General features: G+C 43.3%; 1 long non-coding RNA gene across 1 annotated transcript; it reads left to right on the plus strand.

The window, feature by feature from the left end:
* Positions 1 to 3,251: 3,251 nt before the first annotated feature.
* Positions 3,252 to 23,259, plus strand: LOC118495093. The gene is made up of 3 exons (XR_004897419.1): positions 3,252 to 3,437; positions 5,247 to 5,251; positions 23,245 to 23,259. It is a non-coding gene; the product is annotated as an uncharacterized LOC118495093 (long non-coding RNA).
* Positions 23,260 to 27,436: the final 4,177 nt, after the last annotated feature.

Consider the following 27,436-nt stretch of genomic DNA (forward strand, 5'->3'; position numbering starts at 1 on the left):
TCAGAGAGCAATACTTTGCTAAATACAGCAGGAATTGTGCATGGTGTTAATTTGTACTTCAGGGTAATACTTACTATGTTGGCAGGCTGGATGTCGGGCTGCACAGCATCTGGGTCCTATTAAAAATATATTTGCTATGAGCACCACATCACTGACTTCTATTATACATTATGTACTAAATAAGTATTTCCACAAGATTGACATGATACTGTACCTCCTGCTTTCTTGAGTCCAATGAAATGGTTTCCTCATCATCCTGTCCTTCAGTTGTGCTTTCACCCTGCCAGATTCAGTTCGCTAGTTGATTTTCCGAACGTTCTATGATTGTCGGACGTCACTGGTAGGCGATGGCATTTCTGGTCTAATTTTAGCTTCATCGACGACACCAGTAACTGTCAGGTAACTCTAGACTAGGACCAGATAAACATGGCTTTCTACACCAGATCCCTTCAACAGCTGCCAAGGATAACGATAAACGACGTACACCGAATAATTCAAGCGTCATCGGCTCCCAAGAGCAAGAGGGAAAAGGGTTTCAAGATATACGTCTCTTCATTCATTGACAATTACTAAGGTAATTTATGCTATGTCTTTAGCTAGCTGTAGCCCTAACGTTAGCAATGATGCTAGGTGACGTTAGGCTAAAAAGTAACCTTTAGAAATACGTATTAAACTGTTAATTTTAGTGGTTTGTCACATGTTTTTTATCACATGTTCACTTTACTATTTGACATTGAATAATTATATAAGAATAACTTGTGTTGCTCAGTTATACCTGTATTGATAATACAGTATTTGGTTGTCCCCAGTATCAAGTAAAGATCTACAGACAGGTAGAGTCAGCATCTGTGCTACCTGCCATAGATCTTTGAGGAAACATGAGAAACCTCACACCATTAGAGTAGGATGGAAGACAGTTCAGTTGTTTGTCTGATCCAACCAGTTCTGTTCCATTTATGTTCTGGGACTTCGATTTGGCAACGATGGGTTAATCTAGCCAACAAATGTATAATTACCTAAAAAAGTTGAACATCTTAGACAACTATCTAGCTGCCAAACGTTTGAAGTAGGTAACACTATGATGACACTTGCCTGCCCTATTAGTGCTCTAGTAGACCTACCATTCCTATGAAACCCCAGAAGCTGGTTGTTGACACAGTTGCTTTGATGTTTATATTGGGTTCTGTTTAACTGTTTTACTAACCCAGTGACTGTGTGGTTAAAGTAACCTCATTCTCTAACTCATAGTAACTAACTTGTACTAACTAGCAGCTGTACAGAGAGGTAGATCTCCAGCCACACTCCTTGACCTACTTCCAGGCGAGTCTGCCAAACACACTATCACCACAGACATAGTGGGGACAAACACACATACAGACACAATGGGGACAAAACAAGGGGAGAGAGGAACACAGAACGGGGAGAGAACAGCTGCCCACATAACAGATCTCTGCTGATTAAACACACTTTTTTTGTTTTTTAAAGATTGTCCTTGAAGACTCCACCCCTGTTCAGCTCTATGAGGCCGAGTGCTCCTGTGCGGCTGACAGAGCCTTATGCAATCATAATGTTGCATTACTGTATCAGACTGCTCATTACTCACAGTTAAATATCACAGCTGTACCACCTGTTTTGAGCTGCACAGAGACCGAACAACGTTGGCACAAACCAAGAACTATGGTACATTTTAAGCAGCATAATTCCATGCTTATGCAAGATGTGCCTATAGTCCCATTCTCTGACCTCTGAAATGCCTTTTCATTTATTATTGATAGGGTGTGAAGCCGGGCCTTGTGAGTGATATGGTGGTGCTGTCTGCAAAGCCCAAACAGAGGACGGTAGCAAATGGTGTCAGCAGGGTTCCTGTGGGGTCTTAAAAAATCTGAACTTTAAATTTAAGGCCTTAAAACATATTAGTCAGGTCTAAAAAATGTTTTACCCTCGTTCATTTCCAGAAACGCTGGCTGCAGAAAGAAAAAGTATTGAGTCATAGCCTACAAAGCGGAGCTCTATAAAAATATTCAATAAGAGACTCTGGGTGTGAAGGCGCTGGAGTCACACGCCAGAGTGGAGAAACACAAGTTAGCCGCAAAATGCCTTCAGCAGACTCGGCCAATTAGCCAGTTTTGTAGGTCTTAAATTTCAATCTTTATGGTCTTAAAATGTCTTAAAAAGGTCTTACATTTAACTTACTAAAAACCTGCAAGAACCCTGTGTCAGGTATGTCCAGTATGGCCTGCTCATTTAGAATGAATCAACCAATATGATTGTGGTTGTCTAAATATAATTGTGCGCAGTGGTCCAATTTGAATTATGACATGCAATTCTACATAGGAGCACTCTCTACAAAGCGATGCAGGGGGATCTGCCTGATCCTGATGTCCTGAAGGTGGCGGAAGCTTATGAAGGCTTTCCATCAGACATAGCACCTCTCATTACCACCATGTCCATCAGTGCCGATGTCCCGTTGGTTGAGTCAGCTCTGGGAAAAGTTCACGAGGGCAGCCCGATTTCGTACCAGCAGCCAGTGCCAGTCAGCCGCATTATCCTGCTGCACACCGGTGCTCCTCCACCCCCACCTACTACTATGTGCCAGTTTGTGTGCAGTCTCCACCAGCAGCTGCATCTGCAATCTCTGCAGACTACCTTGGATACAGCAAGGAAAGCAACAAGGGAGCAGAGTATGTCCACAGAGTGGCACCAAGTCAGAGGGATGAAAATAATGTCATCTCACTTCAGGGAGGTATGTCATGTTCATAGTCAGACTTCAGCAGAACAGCTTGCTGAAAGAATGATTAGGGGAGTGGCACAAACAGCATTGATGAAAGAGGTCTGGCATTGGAGCCACTGCCATTCAGGAATATTGCAAAGCAAAGAACACGTACTACTGGCCATGTGGCTTCGTTATACACCCCGATGCCCCCTGGTTAGGGTCTTCCCCTGATAGGGTTGTTTTTGACCCAACAGACAACCCACCCTTTGGCCTGGTGGAGGTGAAAGTTACTACTGGCAGGTGCAAGGACAACTCCTGCTAACAGGTATGGAATGGTGTGATGATGTTATTTTTGCAGAGGAGGATATGGTCAGTCAGAGGATCTACAGGGACCCAGAGGTTGCTTCCATCATCAGGGAGAGGGGAGATTATTTCTATTTCTACTTTTACTTATCATCTTGCATGAAAATTTAAAATCAACCCACCTCCCAAAACATGTGTTTGTGTGAAAATCAATTTTATAGTTCTCTTTAAGAAATGCACATGTACATAGGCGCGGGAAGTGGGGGTGCTGGGGGTGCTGCAGCACCCCCTGGTGGCGAATCTTTTAAACTGTGATGACAATAAAATGATAGCTTATAAATATCTCTGGTTGTTGTTTCTGTTCCAGGACATTTTGTATGTCATGTTTGGGGTGTGTAGGATGAAGAGAGGGATAATTTTAGTAATTTTAAAACAAGCATTACACTCAGTCAAAGAACTTGCTTGATCTTGCTGATCCACTTGTGCCTCTATTTACCAGTGTCTACTGCTGGCTCCAAAACAGGGCTGGACTGGCCATCTGGCATACTGGGCATTTTTCCGGTGGGCCGATGCACTTTTGGGCCGAATCGCTGATATAATAGGCCTTTTTTTTATTTTTATTTTTATTTTTTTTGGGCCACGCCGGCCCATAAAGAACTGACAGCGGCCCATTGGTTAATTTTCTTTATTGGCACTGGCCTGACCCAATCAAATCCAGAAACCCCCTTCTCCACTCCCGGCCCTGAGACACGAGCTGTAATAGTTATGCTTATGCTGGAAGTTTAGCATCCATGTTAAAATTAACAAACAACCACCAAAGCGCAAGGGAGGTGCCGAGAAATTACGGGAGAAAACGATTAAGAATCTACAGGCGGATGCTTCAAAATGTGCCAAAATTTCTGACATGTTTGGGGCTGTAGTAGCTGCTTCAACATCAGCATTACCTAAAGTAGATGAAGGAGGAGTAGTGGCTGGCTATACAGAGAAGCAGAAACAACATCATGACAGGGAAGAAGCCGAGGAGGAGGAGAGTGACCGTGACAGGGCCATGGTAGCGAGTGAGGAAAAAATGGAAGAGAGTAGTTGATGACGTGGTAAGGAGTAGGCAAATTAAAAGGGACTCTCAGGAAGGGAGGCTGTGTGTGTGTGTGTGTGTGTGTGTGTGTGTGTGTGTGTGTGTGTGTGCACCTCACGTCATAACGACAACTGCACATGTATGTATGCATAAACAACAAACCTATACAAGGTTTGTTATTATGATTTTAGTGTCAGTAGTTATCTACACAACTCACACAAAATGTCAAACGTTGCACCACAATGTTTATTTACATAGTTCATCATTACAAATCTATACAAGGAGCCATGTTATTATTGGGTGTTCAAGTATGACAGCTTGTGTCTTTGTATACTAAATGTCTGAATTAACTCATGTATTTGTGTTCCTCCTGGCACAGTGTAAGACAATAAATGGCAAATGTAAACATTATGTCAATATTTCAGACAATTTACTGAAAGGTATATCACAATATACAAAAAAAAAAACAGCATAGTAAATGACAAAATAGTAAGCAGTATATGGAAGCTCATAGAGAAAAATACAGTCACATGCCAGTCCAGATTTTCACTGTCGAGTTGCCCATGCCTTGCCAAGGGGTCCATTTTGGTAGTTTACCAAGAAGCAAGCCACACTGAACAGTTGATCAATACTCCCACACACAGATAAGGGAATAACTTTTTCAAACAGTTTATTCTTTTTAACTCTCCGGATACACCTTTCAATGTGAACCTGTAAACGGCCGATGGACTGTGTTTGTTCAACATCCTGTTTACTCATCGAGTTTTCTTTGACAGAAAAGCAGGCCGGTAAACTTTGCAGGGTACAAGAGCATCCACAAGAAATCCCTTGTCCACCATAATTGCCATGTCAGCTGTGAGTAATTTTGCAATCCCTGAAAATTTCCCGATCGCTCATAGAACCTGCATACAGTGGAGAGACGAAAGTGATGGGACCATGGGGGGCAATGCCAATCATGGCCTTGAAAGTGGTGTGTGACTTGTAGTTAGAGAACACCTCACTTTGCAGAACAAGAGATGAGGTTGTTTGACAAAATATTTCTGTACAGTCCAGCATCACTTGTGTGTTGGCGTATGGAGAAAACTCTGGTGGTAAGTGAGCTTGTACGACCTCTTTTGGTAGCCACAGCCTGATAGAACCAAGAAGGTGGTACAGAAAGTGTGTCCAGGTCGTTACAATTCTGCTGACAGTGGTGCGGTGGATACCAAAACGGTTGGCAAGATCACTAACAGAGAGATGCATTAGGAACAGAAGTAACTCATCTATGGGCGCAAGTTTCTGTTAAAGAGATGACAGAAAATTAACTTATATTAGCAAAAGTAAAATTACAGTTACATTTTTACTACTTAAGAGTAATGAAATAAAGATGGAACTTAATTGGGTCAGAACTATGTAACATGATTCACTGTAGCCTTTGTATTGTGATTCATTGTAGCCTCAAGTGTGCAGAATGCAGTTGGGTGGAGGGTGGGAGGCTTACTGATGATGGGCAGTGTGCTGGTATGGAGAGGGGGGGTGATGTAAGTCAGGTGCGTGTGTGTGTGTGTGTAGTGTGTTATCTGGGTTAGAATAGTAAATATGTATTAATCTACGAAACCCTGATGACATAGCTTAGGCCCTGTTTACACGATGATGCTCGCGGGTGAAAACGAAAAAATATTTTATTGGATGTGCCTTTCGTTTATACGGCGACAGCGTTTTTGGGGTTTAAAAATGCAAAAAAGTGAAACCACCCTCCAGAGTGGAAATCTTAAAAACGCTCCACCGTCGCGTTACCGTCTAAAGGGTAAAAACGCAAAAGTCTGAAGACAGTGGTGTGGAGAGAGACAAGAAAAAGGCATCCAGGTAGTCTGTTGTTACGGAGTAGGCTACAGAAATTATAGGCTCCTGTTATCTAAAAGATTTTCAATGTAATGGCTTAATATTTAAATGATTTCGACAATGTGGATAAGGTTGTTATAGTTCAATGACCATATGTAGGCTATTCATTTGAGCCAGAGTAGGCTACAACGTTGCGGATGAAGAGAAAGAGAGAGAGCGAGTGGCAGCAGCCAGCAGGCAGAGGAGGGTCTGCTTCACCCTCCTCTGCCCGCTGTCTCTCGCTCTCAAGCAGCGGCTGAAGGGCTGCGAGGCTCAGGATATTGGTAGTGCTCCCGTGGGTGCTATGCTGTGGCTTATCACGGTCGACTGTGCCAGTCATCATCAGACAAACATACAACTCCACCTCTTCGTCTTTCCAGACAAGCTTTTGTTGTTTGCTTTGACATGTTTTGGTTTCGCACTACTAAGGAGAGAAGTAGAAGGAAGGTTCTAGATAGCCGCCTGGCATGCATACTAAATCGAATTTCACACACTTTTGCGTCACCATATGCACGCAGATTCCCCCGCCAAAACTCTCGTCTAAACGCGGAATAAAAAGTGAGAACGCAACGCCACTTTTGCGTTTTCTCTTCAGATCATTTCCGTCTAAACATAGCCTTAGTTGGGTTAATTTAACCCAACGTAATTGTTTCATTGCTAGATTTGCATCATACCAGCACTTCCAGGCCAGTCAGCCGCGAAGACCAAGATGGTCACCGGTGCTAGTGCAGCCGGTGCAACTCAACACAGATCAACGATAAGCTATGTCATCAGGGTTTCGTAGATTAATACATATTTACTATACTAACCCAGATTAGTTCAAATGAAATTCGATGTAATGGTAGACATATTGATTTCAAAACGATTTTTCATGGACATGGTCATGAACCTACCTTGTGTAAAACCGAATGTCCTCATCAGACCCTGCAAGACGCTCTACACCAAATCTCGATTGCAGTTGTTGCAGCTCCTGGACTTTTTGCTTCAACTTTTCGTTCTCCTCCGCTAACTCAGATGGAGTCACAGATGTCGGAGTTACAGGGGAGTCATGCTCCAGTGGTAATGTTACTTCCATTAGGGGAGCTAGATATATCGACTCAATATCATCGCAATATCACGTTGCGCAATTTTATATCTAGGGGTGCAAGATATATCGACTCAATATCGTTATCTTAATATATTGAAAGTGTCGCAATAAGTATGCAATATTTTGTTTATTTTGTGGAGCGCAGCGTCCCGTCCGTTGGCTGTGTGGCTTAGTTGTGTTTGATTTAGAGCCCGCTTGAAACGCTATAATGATCATATTTCATTGGCCAGTCACTGTGCCACTTGCACATGTTAGTGCACGTCAGCACACGGGTCCACTACGTGACAAACCCTATGGAGCGTACCACGTGTGTGCATATTTCGACAGACTGACAGTGTATGTGAAGAAATTGATAGAGACAACAAAACGGAACAAATCAGAGAAGTGAATAAAAAGTTGTGTCCTGTTCTCTTTATTTATTTTATACTGTACAACCAGTAAAACATGTCTGTTCTGTAGACATGGTTGTTATTTATTTATTCATGTTGTACCAGTCCAATATGACAGTCAGTTGAAATAAACCTTGTGTTGTAAGAAAACTTGTTTAATTTATTATGAATCTATTTTGATGCGTTTTTCGATAACTTTTGTAATTTTACATATGTTTAAAAATGTCAATATTAATATCGATATCGCAATATTCATAATCAATATCGCAATATCACGCAACCCTAACTTCCATCTGGCAATCAGAGCCAGCAGTCTCTGATGGCGGGTCCGGTGGGGGAGAGGGGCGTTTAGGGCAGCGCTCCCAAACACTGCACCTTGGCGCTGGTAAACAAAAATGGTTCCACTCAAAAAGACATGGCACAGCTCCTTGAACGAGTTTTCAACGTCCTGTGGCCGCTGTGATGAAATCTTCTAGTTTAAAATGTCGACTGCAGACCCGGGGGTTATTGGTAGGAGTGAAGTTCTCGCGTCTTATCTTGACTAGCCACTTAGCTCGCACCTCAGGCTGATGCGGGAAACTATGAAAACTTACTTCAGAATTGTACCTTAACTCACTGATAGCTTGCCACTAACTCTTCAACAACATTCCTCAATCGGAAATACCGGTAGTAACCTAAACTGGAAGTCCCCCCGCTCACCACACAGATTTCAAACGTTTGTGGCGCCACCCTGCACACAGACCGAATAGAATTGTATTGACAAAGGTTTGACAGGGGCCAAGCCTTGGGCCATTAAGAATTATTACTTACCGGATTTAGGTCATCATAAAGGGGGTCCAGAAAACTGATTGTGTTTCATAGTCAGGCTACTACAGCATAGGAATAATGTACCTTGTATGAAGTGGGCGCTTTCTGTGGGTGGGACAGAGTTGGTGGAGGTCCCACCCTGGATCCCTTTCGAAAACACGCCTCCCTTTGTTGAGGTCAAAGGCCAACTCCTCTGGGGGCCACGCATGTGCCTTTTTTTACTGCTAAAATTAGTAAAAACAATATTAAATATGAGCAGGCACCTTCTGAGTAATTTCTACACCTTATTTGTAGTACATTGCATCAACAATTTATCAAAACATTTACCAGTCTGCAAAATGTTCTTGTATTTTATTTTGACTTGCTGCCAGGTCTTTTTTGTCCAGTCATGTTTGCTCTGTATGAACATGAGTAAAGAAATAACATTAAAACTGGCAGACTATCACAACATGTTACAGTCTTGCATGTTAATAAGCATACTGAGAGAGAGAGAGAGAGAGAGAGAGAAAGAGCGTATAATATCAGCATTTTAAATTAACGTTACTGGGTGTAGGCTACCCTAATTAATCTTCATGCTAAATTTCCTGAGTAGGCCTAACATAGGCCTTTTCATTTCTGCTGCCCACTTTTATGGAAAATGTAATGTACAACTCATTGAATGGTGTTAATATAACTGTTTCAGTGCAGTATGTTTTTAGGCTATTTGCGCATTCAGGCGGTCCGCGATGGATTGTCACACTTTCTCTCGCTGTTTTATGACAGCGGCCGTGTTTCCTTTTTTTGTAATTAGTTCTTTAACTTCTTCATATGTCTCCATGAGAATCTGCTTCTCAGTCTAAGTAAAGTATGCACAACGATAGTTACATTATTGTAACTCCAGATTCTATGAGTATAGGCGTAGCCCTCTAAGCCCTCTATTGGGTTTATCCCTTCGCGCATGCGCAGTCGTGAAGATTTTCTTTCCCGCCCTAGCGTGCCGCTCGGGCTTCAACTATGTCCGCAAATACTGTATATAAACAGAGCGGACCCGTAGCTCTGCTCCCAACATAAGCTTTTTCTTCAGCTAATGTAACTGGAGCAGGTGGCCCGGATCTTAGAGGGCTACGCCTATACTCATAGAATCTGGAGTTACAATAACGTAACTATCGTTCTATTTCGTATAGGCTTCGCCCTCTAAACCACCCTATTGGGTTAGGGCGAAGCTGATGTAGTCAATGCCACCTGCGACGCAGAGCCCACAGTGGAACATAGACTAAACTTTTTTTTTAACGCCCGAGTCCCTCCCAGCCACCCAGAGTAGGGGGGGGAGGACCCCGGGCAGTACACATGCAGTGGCACATATCATGATTGTAGGCGTGCATGGCAGTGAGAGCCCAAGAGGCCGCCGCGCAGATGTCGGCTACTTGTGCCAAGGGCTCGAAAGGAGGCTTCCCCAGAGCTCGAAGCACCAAGGCCAGATCCCATTGGGGAGTGAGAGAGCGCACGGCGGGTTTTTGTCGTCTGACGCCTTTCAAAAAACGCTTTACTAGGGGGTGCGCAAAAACCATTCTCTCTCCATAGCCTTCGTGGCAGGATGAAATGGCCGCTGCGTAGGCTTTGACTGTGGACGGACCAGGTCGTTATCTACCAATGTTTGGAGATAAGTCAACACGAGAGGCAGGGGACACGATATCGGGTCTGTTTCCCTCTCCGTGCACTCGTGCTCTGAATAGTGCGCACCACGGCAGGAGGAAAGCCTAACCTCTGCAAGCGTTCCCGCTCAGCAACCAGCCCCACAGTCGCTGGGTTATCACCGGGGGGGTGGGATATCGCGCCGTCCAGCTGTGACAGGGCGTCCTCGCGCCACGGCAATTGCCAGGGGGGACCCGCCAGCAGCTGGACCAGTGTCGGGAACCAGGATGCGCTCATGCGCTCCGGCGCCACAAAGATGACCGACAGATTCTCCTCCTGGATGCGTTCCAGGAGACGAGGAATCAGAGGGACCGGGGGAAAAGCATATAGGAGGGTTCTGGGCCAGGGGTGGAAAGCGAGAAAGCGTCCACGCCGAGGGGTGGATTGTCCCGTGCGCTCAAGGAAAACCACAGAGCGCACTGTGTGTTTTCCCGTGAGGCGAACAGATCCACCTCCGCTTTCCCGAACCTGTTCCACAGCTTCTGAACAATAGTGGGATTCAATTTCCACTTGCTGTGAGAGGGCCCTCCCCTCGACATTAGGTCTGCCGCCCGGTTTAGTATCCCGGGGATGTAGACAGCCTTGAGGGACAGCAGGTGACTGTGTGCCCACAGCAGAAGGCTCCTGGCTATTTCCAATAGCCGGGCCGAACGTATGCCGCCCTGGCGATTTATGAACGCTGCTGCAGTAACATTGTCTGTCTGTACGACAACATGTCTCCCTGCTACCACCGGGGCAAAGTGTTTCAAAACTTTCAGCACCATGTACAGCTCCAGACAATTTATGTGTGGGAGAGGGGGCTGTGGCCATTCTCCTCCCACCACCTGTGATTCGCACATTCCCCCCCAGCCAGTGAGGGACGCGTCCGTGTACACTGTCACGTATGACGTCACCTTGCCCAGGGGAACCCCAGCTGACAAGGTCCGGGGGTTCCCCCAATATGACAGGTCCGACTGTAGTGAAGGAGGAATGATCAGCATTCGCCACTTGTGATGTATGGGGTCGAGACGCTGACGGAGGAACCACCTCTGGATTTTTCTCATGTGGAGAAGCCCCAGGGGGACCACCATGTAGCCCGCGGACATCATGCCCAGAAGGCGCATGACGGACAGCGCTGACACCTTTGCGCGTGGCGCGCGACAGGAGAGAGAGCAGCACGTCTTGCCTTCATGTTGACAGCCTGGCTCTCATAACAATCGAGTTTAGCACTACGCCCAGATAAACTATCGATTGTGTGGGAACCAATGAGCTTTTCTGCCACTTTATGGCGAAACCCAGTGTCTGCAGGTGCTGCAGAACTGCCACAGTGTGCAGCGCCGCCGTTTCCCGAGAGGGAGCCAGGATGAGCAAATCGTCAAGATAAAACAGGACTCTGACGCCTTTTTTCCGTAACGGCTGAAGCGCCGTCTCCATACACTTGGAAAAAGTGCGGGGGCCAGTGAGTAACTGAACGGTAGTCGGTTGTACTGGAAATGAGCCCCTCGGAAAAAGAAACGCAGGAATTTCCTGTGCCTGGGAATGATTTGGATGTGAAAGTATGCGTCTTTCAGATCCACAGATATAAACCATTCTTGGTGGCGCATGCATTCCAACACGTCTGATAGTCAACATGTAGAATGGACGCTCCATGACGCACCGGTTGAACTGGGACAGGTCGAGGATGGGGCGTAACCCACCTGACTTTTTTGGAGTGCGAAAGTATCGGGAATAAAACCCCTCGTTCTCCTCCCCCGGAGGAACGTGGGAAATTGCTCCTTTTGACAGCAGTTCCCGTAGTTCTGACGTCATGGCGTCTGATTCTACCCGGGATGACACGGTTGTCTCCAACACGCCCGCAAAACGAGGCGGGCGGGAGGCGAACTGGAGAGTGTAGCCCCGTGATATCAGTTTTGATATCCACGAGTCCATGTGTGTCAGCCTGATCCATGCCGCGCTGCGCTCTGAGAGCAGACGCGCGCATGTCTGTGTGTTGTTTACAGACATAGCTAGCAAGAAGCGCAAAGCCTGTCCCGCCACTGGGCGAGATATGAGTAGATCGTGTCGCCCAGCCCATGGTAGGGCCCTGTCGAAAGGGTGGCGGGTCATCGTTGTCCTCAACCCCATAGGCATAGCCGGGGGGAGGAGGATAACTGAGCGGCGCTAATTGAAGTGGGTGGGCGAATGCTCCCGCTGTCTGCATAGTGAGAGAGCGGCGGAGCTCCGCGAGCAGCGGTGACCTGGTGTGTGCTTGTGTGGGGAACATCTGTCATGACATCAGCGTAATGTTCAGTGGAACAAGGGCTAATCGGTTGGATGGAAACTGCTCTTTAGAAAGACTTAAGTGGCCCTTAAAAGGGCCGTTGTGTTTCCGGTTTCCAACCGTGGAGGGACAGACGTTCCCCGCGCCCCGTCATTGCCACCGTCGCCGCTGCTTGCTGGGTGGCTCTGGGGGCGGGTTTGACCAGGTGGGAGCCGCCTTCATGGTCCTCCGGCCCCGTGAAACCTGCCGGTCAGGGGCCAGCTGCCGCTGTGGGGGAGCAGGCGGAGGAGCGGAGGTCGAAGCCTGGGAAGGCGCAGCCACAGCAGAGGCTGTGGGGCGTCTCATTATGGCGGTTGGAGGAGCGTTGGCGCTGCTGATGGGGAGCCGCTTTCCAGGAGCCAAGCCGCCGTAGCCGCTCAGCTTCCTCGGTCGCCTGGTGGAAGTGGGACGTGGCGGAGACGGCGGAGGCTAGCAAGGCGATGTTGTTTTGCGCCGCCAAGCCCTGGGCCGCACATTGGTGTGACCGGTCAGTAACCTGGGCGCAAACCTGATCTTGGGGGGACGGGGGGGGTCGGCTTCCGGTGGCCAAAAAAAGTAGCTTTCGGGAGTAGGATTGACGCTAGGCTCTGCTCCAGGGGGGGGACCGAAGGGAAGCCTGCCTCTGTGTCGCCATGAACCTGTGTGAAAGGGGCATAGCCCCTGGCCGTTCTGGAGACGGGGAGAGCCGTAGTGGAAAGGCGTCAATCCCTGTCTCGTGTTCCAGTTCTCCCAGCGAGGAGGAGGGAAAACCGGAGAGGGAATCGTCATTCGGGAGAGATGAGTCATCGGACCTGTGCCCGTCGAAGACGCCCTCTTCCAGCGGTTCCAGGGCGTCGACGGTGTCACGTCGGTCTGCCCAGCTGCCGTCCCCCTCTCCGTCGACCTCAAAAGCCAGAAAAGCGTCCGCCCGCCGTTGAAGCTCTTTAGAAGGCAGGCGGGCGCAAAAAGGGCAGGAGGCGTCGGAGGTGAGAGCCTTGCCGGCGTGAGAAGCACCAAGGCAGGTCTCGCAGCGGGGTGGAGATCTGGCGAAAAGATGTAGCCGGTCTCGCAGGAGGGGCAGGAGCGGACGCCGCTGGAGCCGGAGGTCTTCATAACCTTCTTCATACCTGCTTTGCTGAAGAAAAAGTAGGAGCAGAGCTATGGGTCCGCTCTGTTTATATACAGTATTTGCGGACGTAGTTGAAGCCCGAGCAGCACGCTAGGGCGGGAAAGAAAATCTTCATGACTGCGCATGCGCGAAGGGATAAACCCAATAGCGTGGCTTAGAGGGCGAAGCCTATACGAAATAGAACGTGTCTTCTCCATTTTGGCATCAGTAAATCTGTGATCGACCTCGCAGTCTTTTAAGGAAAGCCGTGGACACGCATCTATCTGAATTACATTGCCTGGCTCGACCCAGTCACACCTCCTCAGCCTGGCTTGGCCGTAGTGAAACGCACCAAGCTACTGGAAATGGCAAGTTTCAAAGAAGAAGAGGAAGGGCTGCTTGATTGTTTCGTGGAACGACTGTAAAGATTTACAAAGAATAGGTTTACGCCATTTACTGTCCAACTGGGACGTTTTGGGACCGATTGGCGGTGATTGCTATGGATGAGGTTTATACAGTGATACACTGATAAGAGCAAATTTCATTTGTACGTTGAATGTATGTCAATTCTTATTTACTGTTGTATCCAACTAATATATATAGCTCACGTTACTGTATTGTGTAAAAAAGTTCAGTTAATATTTGATGTGCCGTTTTCTTTGCAGGTTTCCTTCTATCCTATCTGTGGTGTAGACAGACCTCCACAGCGCTCTAGAGATAGATCTGGCGATGCGAGACTACCTGCACCCACACCCTCAACACAACCCTCCATAGAAAGTTCAGATTCACTTCTGTCTATCACCAGCTGCCATCATAAGCTAGCAGCAACCAGCTAACAATATGTTAAGATAACTAGCATATTGCTCAGTCCAACAAGCAACAAACCAAAAAAATCATTTTTAGCTACCTCATGTTAGCAACAAAGCCAACAAAACCAGTATGCTAGGGGAGCTAGCATTTGAATGTGTATTTGGCTAATTTACTTTACTTTAACAAAATAGTCACCACCAAATTTAAAATAAATATAGGCTACTTGAAATCCATGATTTGAACTAATAGACCCTTTGCACGTGACGTCACGCTCCACTCGCACGAATTATGAACGTCATGACGGACGGCGGAAGAGCTATGCTGTAGACGGACGGCAAGCTAAATGCGTACGTTTTTTTCGTTCGCGTTTGTGTTCTCACATTCACACTCTGCAGAGTAATCCTCACCAACACAAGCATGTGTATGTATTGCCTTTCTGTTTTAAATGAGTGATAAATAAAGTTATCCTCAACCAGCTAGCTAGCTGCCATGCTAACCAGCTGTTCCTGCTAACAGGTCCAACCCGATGATGACCCACATAACTAACATCGGTTATTCACTGACCTAGCTACATATCCAAAAAAGAAAGCTGTTCCCTTGATCATTTAACGTAACACACATACAAAAAATATTGGTTAAATTAAAGATGACATGGCACGGAAACTAGCTTCACAAAGGCCAAAAAAACGAGTTAAATGCGGGTCTGCGGAGCTCCTACTCCGGCTAGCTGACTAGCTGACTGCTCGCTATCTGCTGCCCATCACGTCGTAATATCCACCGGTCAAATCTTAACATAGGCTACAGCGAATATAATCACAGATAAGAAGATGGCTAGATGTTACAATTATGTGTGGTTACTACTGATCATAGACACTGTGATTTACTGCATTTATTAACATGTGATAGATAATTAATGACTGCACTTCCCAGAGCTGGGATACATTCAGGCATCCATTAGGAAGTTGCATTGGCACACCCAGTGAACAACGGTATGTGGGTAGCCACGGGCTACGTGTTATATAAATCTTTACTTGAGTAAAGAATAGATGTTAATACAAAATAAACCCTAGATTGATGTCTTATCTTTGCCATTATGAGGTACCTCCCCCCGCCGTAAGCGTAGCATCGCGTACCTGTAACCCAGCCAGCTACAAAGAACTGGTAAGCATCCAGACTTTTAAAAGCTTTGAGATCAGCACCAGTATATGGGGATACCCCGTTTACCACATAGTGGTACAGAACGTGTGGACTGAAGTCGGGCAGACTCTGTGATTTAATGAGGTCCGTGAAAACGGAGGGAGGAAGAATTAAGGGTCGGTATCCAATCCTGCTATCTCCAACTTCTCCAAATACTGCTCTTAGTGAGCACCTACCAGATGCCCTACCTCGACCGATAACGGCACGACAACTTGTTGTTCAATAGAAGAAGCCATAAAGCCATAAATACAGTTTATTTAGTGTTATGTATTTCAAACTGATTGAAACTATGAAACTTTCCGCTCGTCTACTACACTGTTTAGCTTGTTATTGCCGGTGATTTTGCCGTCCATCATGGCGTCGTCACATGGTCGTGGTCACTTGTTTGCAAAGGGTCTATACCTCACTTATACCCTACTAATACACATTGCTCTTAGGTTGCCTTATATTTAGTCTTTATTTGAGCATAAACCCATCCTCAATTGACTGGCTGATGACACCTTTAGTTTTTCAGAGATTTGTGAGGAAGTTAAAATGCTCTGTTCTTTTGTTTACAAATGTTCACTTTGTCAGCCTCCTTTTTCTGTTGCCTCATTTTTTCTTTTTCTACCTTCCTTAATTCTCCCTACCTTCCTAATTGTTCTCTGTTGAACCCATTGCTCTGTCTTCTCTCCGTCTCTCACACCCGCACTGGTATAGAATTATGGCAGTGGTAGAACAAGTGGATGATAAAAAGGGAGTTACATAGATCATACACCCCTTTCTATCTCCAGATGTCATGCCATACATGTCAGTCATGTATTAGGTTACATCTTAATTGACTCACTCTGACACTCTCTCACTCACACTCACACACACACACACACACACACACACACACAAACAAACATACACACTAATTGCCATTCTCTCGCATAACATGAAAACATCAGGTGGTTCAGTGTCTTCAGAGATAGAGAGTAGGATCAGAGGCGTTCAGCTTGTGGGTGTGGAGTTCTAAATCTCGACATAGGTACGGAGGTATACAACCTTTTTTTATTCCTGCCTTTCTTCCTTTATCTTTCTCTGAGTTATTTAAAACTTTACATGGCAGTATTAAAGGAAATGTCAGAGATGTCAATGATGTGGCTTTATGGGGAGGTCTGTCAAACTATAACTACAACTTTGATCAGAAGGAAGATATAAAACTGCAGTGATAAAAAGCTTAGATTCACTGGAGAAATGCTGTGAAGTTCTAGATACCTACAGTGCTGTGCATTAGCTGGTGCTTCTTAGAGATTGCACACCTTGTTGAGCTGCAAAATGTTCTTAAAATTATATGTGACATTTTGTCTGAATATCTACATAAAATCCGTATGTGCCAATGTGCCTTGGCTGCTTGCCTCCTGACTACATCAATTTCTCTTCAACGTTGTCTCTTTGCAGCCATTTTTAAGTTAGATACATTGACAGTAGTGAAAGTTTGTTTTCTACTGAAATTAAACACCACATGTAAGGTTTTATTTTGCTTGGAAAAGGGGATTGGGGAATTTAAAAAAGTTCTCTTTGGATGTGGACCAATTTTTCTTCTTCTTCTCCAGCTGATAATATTCACTTTGTCCAACATATCACTTATCTCACCCTCAAGAATACCAATCTTGGATAGCATGCTATGCATCTCCAACTTCAATAACTCCAGCTGCTTCTGTTGCCACAGGTACCTCAGTGGCTTGATAAAGAACCAACAGGACACAGCTCTCCTTCAGTGTTTTACTGATTGACCTGCGATCACAGTACACAACAGGACAAGAGCGATGAACAGCAATGCACTACATAACAGGTTTCTCTCTGTCTCTCTCAGTCCCAAGCCTGAACTCACAGTATGGGTATATCACAATATAATTTAGTTGGCATCACATGAGCAGACAGACCCAGTCATATGTTACACTTAGTCTCATCTCCACAGCGCTCTGTCAGCGCTGGAGTATGGTCTGGCTACACAGTCTATCTATTCTGGGATAGGGGAGAAAAATGCCATGGCTTGTTTGTATTTCTGTAAAATAGTCACGACAATTCACAAATGTTGATAGTTGAGCTTTGTCTTGTTTGACATTATATATACAAGACCGCAGCCAAGAGCCTTTGGCAACATTTAGTAAGAAGTCAAAACTATTAACAACATTTTCTCTTTATGTATGAAATGCTTTGCCAATATTGACAACCCAGTCTCACAGCAGTTTGTAATGGCATCACGGAAATAAATCTATTAGATCGTGATACCATCACAATGTTTTGAAGATTTTCGTGATGGGGGTCACGTTTTTTAAACTAATGTATTTCAATAGGAAGCATCTTTTCGTGATCACAGCACGATTGTTTCTGGTTGAATGAGATTGTTGGCATGGCACCACAGGTCTCTATTTCAGCAGAATATGCAAAAGTACTTGTGTCTGTGTGCAGTATAGGCTGAGATAGAAGTGTGCCAAAAATGCCAAAACACATTTTGTATATGTACACATACTTATATAAAGCTATATACATCTTACTCTGTGAACAAAAACCTCGGCAACAATATGCTTATCTTTTTAATTTCCTGAAAATGCTTCCTAAAACTAGTCCCTTCTTAATTTTGAAAAGGTAGTCTCAGTAAAGGCTACAAAGGTTAGGATGGATACAAGCTGTAACCACGGTGATTGATATGAGGATCATCTTCTGAATGTATAATTAATATGTTAGGCCTACCATAAATTGTTATTTCAATTTAAAAAGTCATATTCAAAAGTAATTTATTTAAAACAACTAATAATGCAGTGTGATTTTTAAATCAAGTCCCACACATAAATATGCTCATGTTTTTTGTCCCTTTAGTCTTTGCTATTAATAGCAATAATTTTGCAGTTGATGAAGGTTAATTAACCTTCATCAACTGCAAAATTAGAAAATTGTGTTTTTAAATAACGATGCATGGAAAATAAAATAGAAAATGCTTCTCTTTGTAAATAGTTAATTTTTTGTTTTTCACAACAGTAAAAGTCAAAACAAATGCAAATTAGTCAAACAAGCCATTAGGCTGTATTTCTAAACACTCAACTGTAGGTTTTTTATATAGGCCTAGTATTTTTCTGCGACAAGGCAAATCAATGTGCTTAGCATAAAACACTATTTTGTCATTATTGGTATTTTCATTGTATAAATTCTCACGTACAACGTGCAGCAATCTTTCACAGACGCGGAGCGGTAATTACTACGTCACTTCCGGAATGTTTTGGTGATTTTTTTAAACATTGTTATGGTGCATAACTTACTTGAACAAAGCTGAGCAACGTGTTGTTGCTGGTGACAAAACTACTGATTAAATATGTACGTTGAAGCGATATTGTGGTTAAAGACCCGCTGATCGCTGTCCGATTCTCTGAGATGAATGCCCGCATTGCATTGTGGGATATCGCCTTTGAATGCGTCCAGCTCGGCTCATATTGTAGCCTACTGGTCTGTCTTACAGCATACTGTAATATTTCACCGGTAATAAGACCGAAATAATATTATTAAAATAAAGAAATGAATACCATGATAACATCTAAATACATGTTGAAAGATGTAGCGTTATAGTTTTTAAAATATCAATAAACAACAAGCAATCCAGTTTCCCTGGCTGAAATAGACCGATATAATAACATTAAAATAAATACATATAAACCATGATAAGATCAGGTGAATAAATGTTGATTAAAAGCGGTTATTGGGCTAAAAATACCAATAACAAGCTGTATACGGCTTCTCTGCTGCAGCCAACTGGCGTGCTGTGATCACAAAAGATGCTTGAAATACATTAGTTTAAAAAACGTGACCCCCATCACGAAAATCTTCAAAATATCGTGATGGTATCACGATCTAATAGATTTGTTTTCGTGATGCCATCACAAATTGCCGTGAGATTGCAGCCAGCTCACGGCGGTAGCCTAGCGACAAGCCATAAATGCTTCGCTGATATTGACACGTTTTATTGCATTTATTGTCAGACTCTCTTTTAGACTCTATTTGAGAAGAGTGTAGGCAGTTCATGCCAATGCTGGCATATCAACTTCTTCTCAGGAATTTCCAACATTGACTCAGGCTTTTACCATCTCAAGGGAAGTGCATGTGCATCTTGTATTCGTAGAACAGCCCATAGGAATGGCCTTTCTCTGAAATAAACTGATTGGCATCCCGTCTTCTGTCACAGGCTAGATTTTCTTAAGCCTGAAAATAGAGAAAGTGGAGGTTCAGAAGTCAAAATTTCTCTCAGACCACTTGAAATACAATATGCAATCACTTTCCCAATGTTCTATATCCTGCTGTTTTCTGTTTATCATAATTATTTAGCTGAGTGATTGAGCTATTAATCTCTAATAGGGAAATTAAAAGCACCGCTAGCACTGCATCCTCTATCTGACATAGTGTACAAACACAATGTAAAGCTCTCATCTATTTAGTATTCCACAACCCTAATGAATGTGAATATGTGGAGCTAGGGCCCATTTTTTATGTTGAGTTTAAGGTTTATTTTTTTATTATTATTATTATTATTACCGTTATTTACACCCTTGTATACTCAATTATACAACAAGTAGATCCAATCAGGCAATCACATGTGAAGTTGGGAGATGTAGTAGCTTAATCTGTCCGTGCAAAAAAACATTTCAGCAGATATCTTGGTTACGATAAGATTACGCTAGCAAGGCAGTTTTGTGTTTATATTATGTCTGTCAAGCATTTAAAAATAATAATAAATAACTGAGAGGATACATTGAGATTTGAGAAGCATTTAAAAATATTCAAATGATTTTGGAAGCATTTAAAAATATTCAAACAATTTTGGTAGATGAGTGAAATAATGAACAGACATTATTAGTGCTGGGCCCGAATATTCGATTCCTGCTGGGCTGGCTGCCTGCACATTCCGAGACGGTTGCTATGGAACGCAGCGCAGGTAACGTTAGCCTACACTAGCAGCTAGCACATGCTACTTCTTTTGCTTAATGTTAAAGAATGGTACACAATATCAGAAACTAATCAATCGAGACAACGGTTGAACCGAGAGGCAAAATTACTGTTTTGTCAATGGAGTCTGGTGGCTTTGAAGAAAGAGATAGATAACGGTTTCAGTTCCCCATCGGAAAGGTATGTCTGACCGCAAGCTAAAGCGGTGAAAATATTCTAAATATTTTAAACCAGCTCTGTGTCATGGCAGTGTGTGTGTAGATGAACAGCTTCCCTTTGTGGCACCAGCAATCAGTTCATTAGACGGTTTCTTTTTCTCAGATGCAGAGTGATACTTACTGTGCAAAGGAACTAGACGTCAATAAGAAAAAATGGCCAAAAATGACGTTTGAATGTTCCTTCTAAAAAACACACAGGTTCGAACAATTAGAATATCTATTTTTGCACGTTGATAAGATGGCAAATGTACAACAAGATATAGGCTACATAACTACTTGTGTTGGTATATTTATTTTAACAATAACATGTCTTTTAAAAGATCGCTACATACCTACACATGATAAAAATAAACTAACATTAATAAACTAAAATCCTATACCGTGATATTTAATTTAAAGACTGTAATAGACCTCCATCTCTCTGCACCCTCTGCACCGCTAAACAATTAGCCACCTAGCAAGCAAGCTAGCTTACTAGCCAGCCAGCCAGCCTCTAAATTAGTAAAATGTAACAACTTTATGTTTCATTCACACACTTTTCAAATCATAGGAAAGCACATTGCTATCGCTGGATGAGTGACAATTGTGTTCAGCTAATTTTCTGTAACCAGTGTAGGATGAAGGGCATGTTGGGTGGGTGGAATGAGCAAGCTAATGTTAGCTGACTAGCCAGCAGCAGGCTGTTCGGGTTTGGTCCCTCTGCTCGCACCGTAGGGATAATTTTTGCCGAGAGAACGGATGACAACCCAGAGAGGGACAGTCTGGTTTGCCATCTCCCGGTGTCCGCTGTTTTAACCATAGACATATATAAAATGGACCAACAGATCCCGTTGCTCTGGACGGAGACCAGTGAAGGATATTAGAAGCACTTTTCCGGTGATGGCTGAGCGTTACTGCGCAGCCTCCACCTGAGAGAGACGACGTAAATGTGATGTGAGCCACCTGTCATTCCGAATCTTGCAGAGACGGAGAGCGTAGGTATATGTAAGGAGATAACATAGGCACAGTTTAATTATTGCTAACTAAAATGCTAGTTAACATTAGTAATTAAACTTAAACAGCGAATGTAAGTTGAAACTCCCTGCGAGCTTCTCCTGTACTATACGGTAATTCCTCTACTATGCGACAGTAAGTCGCGTGGTTATGACACAATCGTTAGCCTATTTTTCCATTCGGTTCTGCCGCTGCTGATTCGAGCAAACACTGTTTGTTGTGGGTAGCATAGCAACATTGTATCCGGTTTCCCTTTTTGAATGAATGAATAGATTACCGCCGCCTGCTGGTATGGAGAGTTATTTAAGACCTGGCACATGTATTTATGTATGTGTATTTGTATGTATATATATATATTATATATATATATATATATATATATATATATATATATATGTGTGTGTGTGTGTGTGTGTGTGTGTGTGTGTGTGTATGTATGTGTGTATATGTATGTGTATATGTATATATATGTGTGTATATACACTGGACAAAAAAACACTTTTGTTTTTGCCCCCATTTTTCATGAGCTGAACTCAAAGATCCAAGACTTTTTCTATGTACACAAAAGGCTTATTCCTCTCAAATATTGTTCGCAAATCTGTCTAAATCTGTGTTAAGCCTGGTTCACACGGCAGGATAATTAGGCCGATTTTAGCCCCAATTCACCCCTTCCGACAATCTTAAGGATGCTCCGATTATCATAAAATAATCTGATCAGATATTCCTGCCGTGTGTGGTGTGTTAAGACTGCTCTCGTCTGCTCGGAAGGACGTCGGGACCGCTCCGATCTCAAATCGGGGATATCCAACATGTTGGATTTTTTTGGCCCGATTTTTCCTCGTGTGTGGTGTCCCCTGGGGACAAACGAGCACGCAGCCTGTGGACTGTGGCGTGTAGCCAATCAGAAAGCGAGGTGACGAGGCGGCGAGGAAAGCACCGGGAAACAAAATCAAAACAGCCGGTGGCATGGCGCACCAGAAAGTCCGGTGGACGTCGGAGATAAGTATAGCAAGTATAGTCCATGCTCGCGTTGTTTCCACTTCTTTGACCATCGCCTTTTCTTTTGATAACGTTTTTTTTTCGGTTAAAAACAAACTACAAACTATCGCCACTGCATCCTCTTCGTCCGCCATGATTGTTTACTCTGAAGTCACGTCTGATCTCGAGGGATTTTGCGAGATTTCCCGTCTGACCTGGGTATGCTCGGGAGTCAAATCGGTTCATGTGTGATGTGTTGATTTTGCCGTGTGCTGCGCACCACACACTGTACGACCAAAACTGTTAGACCCGTGATTTTTTATTGCCGTGTGTGGGGTCGGCCGACAATTTTAAAATCGTCCCGTGTGAACCAGGCTTAAGTGAGCACTTCTCCTTTGCCAAGAAAATCCATCCACCTCACAGGTGTGGCATATCAAGATGCAGATTTACTGTACTGAGAGGTTCCGGGGGGGGGGGGTCCGAAAACCAGTCAGTATCTGGTGTTATGGTTATGGTTAGGGTTCATTCCTCTCTCTCTCTCTTGACCTGACTGCAGTTCGTCTTAACCGACTTGAGTGGGCAAACGCTTACATTCGACGTCTGGCACTTTGGAGAGGTGTTCTCTTCACGGATGAATCCTAACCCTAAACCCCCGGACCCACCAATACAGTAAAACTGCACATTTTAGTGTGGCCTTTTATTGTGGGCAGTCTAAGGCACACCTGTGCAATAATCATGCTGTCTAATCAGCATCTTGATATGCCACACCTGTGAGGTGGATGGATTTTCTCGGCAAAGGAGAAGTGCTCACTAACACAGATTTAATTTAATTCAATTTTATTTTTTTTTATTTATAGTATCAAATCATAACAAGAGTTATTTCAAGACACTTTACAGATAGAGTAGGTCTAGACCACACTCTATAATATACAAAGACCCAACAATTCTAGTAATTCCCCCAAGATCAAGTATTTAGTGTGACAGTGGTGACTGAACTTAGGAAGAAACCTCGGGTGGTGAGGAAAACTTCCTTTTAGGAAGAAACCTCGGGTGGCTCTTGGTAGGCGGTGTCTGACGGTGCCGGTTGGGGGTGTGATGAACAGTGGCAATAATAGTCACAATAGTAGTTGTAGTAGTTCATGGTTAGCAGGAAACTGCAGGGCGTTACAGGGTGTAGCAGGGCATAGCAGGGTGTGGAGCAGGACCACGGCGACAGCTGCAACCATGATTTAAGTGACACCCTAATCCAAGGAAAACTGCTGGACGAAAAAAAAACATATTTAGACAGATTTGTGAACAATATTTGAGAGAAATAAGCCTTTTGTGTACATAGAAAAAGTCTTAGATCTTTGAGTTCAGCTCATGAAAAATGGGGGCAAAAACAAAAGTGTTGCGTTTATAATTTTGTTCGGTATATATATATACATATATAATTTTTTGTCTTTAGTTGCAAGGATGTGACAATTGTACTGTACTGTACGGTAATGGATTGTAAATTAAGTGAATGAGTTGCAATAAAAGTATCAACAACAAAAAAACATTGTGTGGTACTCCTCTTTCTCTCACTAGATTTTAATGTTGGTGGACATATTTTAGCTTTACTTTGTGCCAGGAAAGATGTAGAATATCCTTGCCCTTTAAGAAAAAAAGTGTTGTAATTATCTCCACGGCATGGATGCTTTGGATTTAGTTTTCTTCTCATGGAGTATCAATATGTGTAAAATGTTGTGGTGTACAGTTTGTATTTATCACTTTTTTTTAATTTCTGAACTTTGTCCTGCCATGTCTCATTAAGATACAGATATGAAAGTATAAGCTGTTAAAAAACACCCACTTTTGACAGCAACTGTCAGGAATCACTTTAATTGTCTTGGCTACCGCTCTTTCTCTCTGACTTTGTCAAGACATCTCATTTCACTAATAAACCTGTTTTTAACATACGTATATAGTTTTTTTTTATATTTGTTATATGAGCACTATAAATTAATATTTCAAAAGCAGTAAACAACTGTGAAATCATTATGCTTCTGGGAATCAAAAATACTTAACACTTGTCAAAAACATTGTTCTCCTGCCGTTGCTGTCTCTTTTGCTTTAACCTGAAATACTTTTTTCCTACTCTTGCTCTCAATCTATCCTCCTTCCAAAACATAATTAGAGCTTACATTCACCTCATTAGTCCTATACACACACACACACACGCACGCACGCACGCACGCACGCACGCACACACACACACACTTTAACACTTAGTAGAGGTGCTTAAATGCCTAAGTTAAAACGTATGAATCAAAAGTGAAATAAAATACACGTTAAAAACATGTTAAATGACAAATAGGTAGCCTTTTATTGTTGTTTTTCATTGTGATCTTAAAGGGTAATTTCGGTATTTTTCAACCTGGACCCTATTTTCTCATGGATTTGTGTGTAAGTGAATAATGCAAACAATAATCTTCGAAATAGGTACAGACAGCGAGAACGCTGTAACCGGTAGCCATGAACCTGGCTGCAATGTAGTCTTGTAGGGCAAATGCACCCCGTCAATGCACTTCCACTAAAAGTGTTGTTTTTGCCACTGACAGGCACAGATTGTTATTATCAGTGTCTGACTACATTATGGAAAGATGGAGTTATCTTGCCATACTTTTGCGTGTAACTTACTGATGCCAGGTCAACACAGTAACTTTAGTTAATAGCATTAGCTTAGTGGGGTGAAGTTAGTTCAATGTTTGACATTCGTGGGTTTTCGCAGATGTTACCTTCAAGAGCTCCTTACCAGTGCTTAGATTTCTCCCAGTTTTAGGGTATGTTGGAGAGCAAATTAACACAGACGTTTTACAGTTTTGATCAACTCAAAATCATCAAAAATGACGATGCAGTTGAGAGCGCAAAGAACTGAATGTCTGTCCAACCCGCCCGTCACTACATGTGTAGTAAGGGACAGTTGAAAAGTTATTTTGTATTTTTGAAAAATATTTACCAGAAATAAAGGAAATTACTTTCATTCTGATTGCTGTAGTAATTCCCATTCAAAGGGCCTAGTTACTACAGGTCAACTTTTGGTGAAGTCAAACTATATGGAAGCAGGAGTCATTTATTTTTGAAAAATATTCATAAAAAACAAACATGAGAAATAACATTTTCTCATACTGATTGCTGTAGTAGTTCGCGACTGAAGTGTGTTAGTTACTACAGGTGAGAAGTCAAACTATATGGAAGCAGGAGTCTTTTTTTTTTTTTTTACTGCAGTAGTTCCCATTCAAAGGGCCATAGTAACTACAGGTGACATTTTGGTGAAAAGTCAAACTATATGGAAGCAGGAGTCTTTTTTTATTTTTATTTTTTTTTACTTTTTTTCCATTTTGATTGCTGCAGTAGTTCCCATTCAAAGGGCCCTAGTAACTACAGGTGACATTTTGGTGAAAAGTCAAACCATATGGAAGCAGGAGTCTTTTTTGTTTTTTAACATTAAACAGGAATAAACATAATTACTTTTTCATTCTGATTGCTGTAGTGGTTCCCATTTAAGGGCCCTAGTTACTACAGGTGATATTTTAGTAAGGGTGGAAGGGTGTAGTAATTCCCCAGTGGACCATAAAACACATACAGTACAGCAAAGACGTTGCTGAAAGGTTTTGGTTATTCCTATATGCCTGAAGTACTTCATGTAAGGTACGCTGCTACAAACTTAGAACTTTAACTATATACATTTTCAGAACTACTTGTTTTGCTCAAATTGAGCATATACCACAACACCATGTCCCATCTGGAACCCTGTCTGCTGTCATTCCAAGGCACAAAGCATGGAACCATCTCTCGCATTTTTCACATTGGATCTGTACAAGCAAACATCAGAAGAAGAAACACCTTAACTCTTGTGTTTATTGTAAAACTGAAATATCATTATATGTTCTTATGTTCTTGCGATCTGCATTTATTTCAAATTCTCCTGGAATTTCAGGAAACTTCTCAATAGTTTGTTTTGGCATCTTAACAAAAAGGATAGCATATATTATTTTATATTTTCTTATAACAAATACAGGCTTTAAACATACAATATGTGATTTTCTGCCGCTAGGGGTCTCTCAATCAAAACAATGGATGTTAACGATTAAAATCTGTTCACGGATGGGTTTATCCATTACAGTTTTATCCTTGTTACGTCTATTCATGTCATTCTGATAAAATAGCTGCAGTTTCCCCCATATAATTACGTTTTCTTGATTTGATTTGTATTGGTAGCTAACGTTAGTTAGCTAGTTGACCAGTTAGCGAGCAAGCAAGCTAACATTAGCCAGCAGCTAACAATATCACCTCACCTCAGTGTCACTTTTTGGATGTTTTCAGCACCGGGGGGAAAAGGGTTTGTTGTAATGTTACTCAACACCTCTGAGAGACTTAGCTACTTCGCGGCTGGGGCTGGCCAGCGAGTATCTCTGGTGGAACCAGCTCCCAGTCTGGGTTCGGGAGGCAGACACCGTCACCACATTTAAGAGTAAACTTAAAACTCTCCTCTTTGATAAAGCTTAAGTTAGGGAGTGTGGAGTTGCAGCGTTCGCCTAGACCGGCGGGGGAGGTATAGCTTCAGACACAGCACCCCTTCTCTTCTCTGCTTCTCTTCATAGTCGTCAGATTCATCTACCAACCCTTATAGAACTGGCTCAGGTTTGTCTTGCACCAGCTCTTAATTATGCTGTTATAGTTTTAGACTGCCAGGGTTTTTCCTTTGACACATTGAGCTCCTCTCTCCTCTCTCTTTCCATCTGTGTGCATCCAGGTCCCAGAAATGCTTGTTACTAACTTAGCTCTGGGGAGCTTATTCCCCGGAGTCCTTATGTTTTTTCACCCAGCAGTTTTCCTTGGATTAGGGTGGCACCTAAATCATGGTTGCAGCTGTCATAGTGGTCCTGCTCCGCACCCTGCTTTGCCCTGCTACACCCTGCTAAGCTCTGCAGTACCCTGTTACGCCCTGCAGTGCCCTGCTACGCCATGCTATGCCCTGCTATGCCCT

Source organism: Sander lucioperca, chromosome 1, assembly GCF_008315115.2.
Source record: "Sander lucioperca isolate FBNREF2018 chromosome 1, SLUC_FBN_1.2, whole genome shotgun sequence".
Taxonomy (NCBI): domain Eukaryota; kingdom Metazoa; phylum Chordata; class Actinopteri; order Perciformes; family Percidae; genus Sander; species Sander lucioperca.